This window comes from Triticum dicoccoides, chromosome 5B, assembly GCF_002162155.2.
Source record: "Triticum dicoccoides isolate Atlit2015 ecotype Zavitan chromosome 5B, WEW_v2.0, whole genome shotgun sequence".
NCBI classification, from domain to species: Eukaryota; Viridiplantae; Streptophyta; class Magnoliopsida; order Poales; family Poaceae; genus Triticum; species Triticum dicoccoides.
The window spans coordinates 13,299,229-13,301,330 of NC_041389.1; positions in this window are offsets into that span (position 1 = coordinate 13,299,229).

Here is a 2,102-nt window from a genome sequence, read left to right on the forward strand (position 1 = left end):
GGGAGAGCCAAGATTTGGAAGCACTACAGCAAGACGAGCTGGACGTGCAGCTTGCGCTTTTGTTTGATTGTTCGCTGGATGCTCGCCCAAGTTCCAGATGATGTGATTGCTGAATGTTGATGTTGTTGTGCACTTGGCCTGGTTGTTGCTTTCCTTCCGAACTAGCTTGCTTGGTGTGTTTCTTTGGTAGGACGCATGCATTGGAGTAGTAAGTAGCTAGCTCTTAGAGATGAAAATCCTCGTATGGTAGTGATGGCAGGAGGAGGAAAAGCACACAAGTTGTATTTCTGCTCACACACACACACACACACACACACACACACATATATATATATATATATATATATATATATATATATATATATATATATATATATGTGACATCTCAGTTATAATACCATATATAATTGCTATGAACTCAAATCTCCGGCTGCCCAACGCGTTATGCTGCCGAAATTTGTAGCCAAAATTATGGCGACTTGTTCAGCACGGTGAAGCAGCTGACTAGTTCAGCACGCAAAAGCGCTATTTCGGCGCTGTAAAAAAGTTTTAGTGCGCCGCGCCTGCGCGCGTCTGTTGGAGATGCTCTTAAACTAATTTTGTTATTAAAAATGGATAGAATATAATCACTCGATGTTAAACCAATATTGGGGCATATGATAATTAAAAACGGATCGAACAAGAACCTAAATTCCAATGTCAACGACCAGCCGACTTGGCGACGCTCATGTGCACCAATTCTCAACGGTACATAGGAACCAAAACTGTCTCACGAGATTCTAATCCTCATCTTATCTAGGAGTAGGCTGGATGATTAGATTATATATGGTGGCGGTTGATGCCTTGATGGTCTTGTTAATTTGCGTGTTATGGGATGTGATAGCATACAGGAGGAGATGCCTTTTTATAGAGTGCATGGTAGCAACGCTAGTTAATTAACTTTCCTTTCAAGCTCAAAAAAAGCATCTTTCCTTTCAAAAAATTCTTCCCTTAATTTAGCATGCATGACAGGAGATTTGGCTCCCCGATTTACTCGATTCTCTTTCTCAAATCCCATCAGACACGATTTGATGCTCAGATTGCATGCAGATCGGACGTGGCGTGCCCAGTAGTAGATGGAAAGTAATAGAGTAAATAGCAAAAAACTACCACATTACGGGCTATCGTTTCGGAAAACTATCATTTTTTTTAATTTTCCAAAAAACTATCACAAAAATGGCGGGTTGTTCCAAAAAACCCAAGTGGCCGAACGGTTACGTTTTAAGTGGGGTTATGACATGTGGGGCCCACCCATCAGGGTTTTGTCGGCCATAGTGCTCACGGCGCGCGCGTGACGTCTGTTAGGGCGCACGAGCCGTCCCGACCCGGTCAAGACGGATCTGGCCCGCCCTTACTCTGTCTCCCCCCTCTCTGTCTCCCTCTCTCTCGCGCGCGCCTCCCTCTCCGACCTAGCCGATGGCGTCGGCGGCAGCGGCGAAACCAGGCGATGGCGGTCATTCAATGGGTGGAGGTCGAAGGGGGGATGGAGGCGGAGAGTACTCAGAGGTTGACAACTGGCTGGGGAGCGGTAGCTTAGTAACCCAGCCAGCGGCGGCGGCGCCGCCACAACGGACACCACAGGCTGCAGCTCAGACGCAGGCTCCTACGCGACAGGCTGCACCACCGTCGCCTGATGATTGCCGGTTCTCGCTTGAGTACAGAGCAGCGAGGTCTCTTGCTAGCGCTGTGCAGGCGGATCCGGCCAACTCCCAGCACTGGGCCTCTGCATTTGGAGGGGTGGAGTAAGTTTTTTTTCTTCTTCTCTTATGAGCTCCTTCAACAGTTTCTTCATTTCTGCTTGTTCAGTTCAAACAACATAGCATAATTTAGTTAGTTTTTTGACCAAACCCTAGGTTGATGCTACTGTGATTCATCTTAGAATATGAACATGCACTTAATCAAAATTGAGGAAACACTCTGTGGCATGTTTTGGATGCAACAATATCATTTAACACTGAAGGATTAGTTAGATTTAGTAGAAATGCATGGTGAATTCAGAGAAGCATTTGTTAGATTCAGATTCCTTACTGTACTTTATAGTTAGTGTGCACTGAATTTTGTAG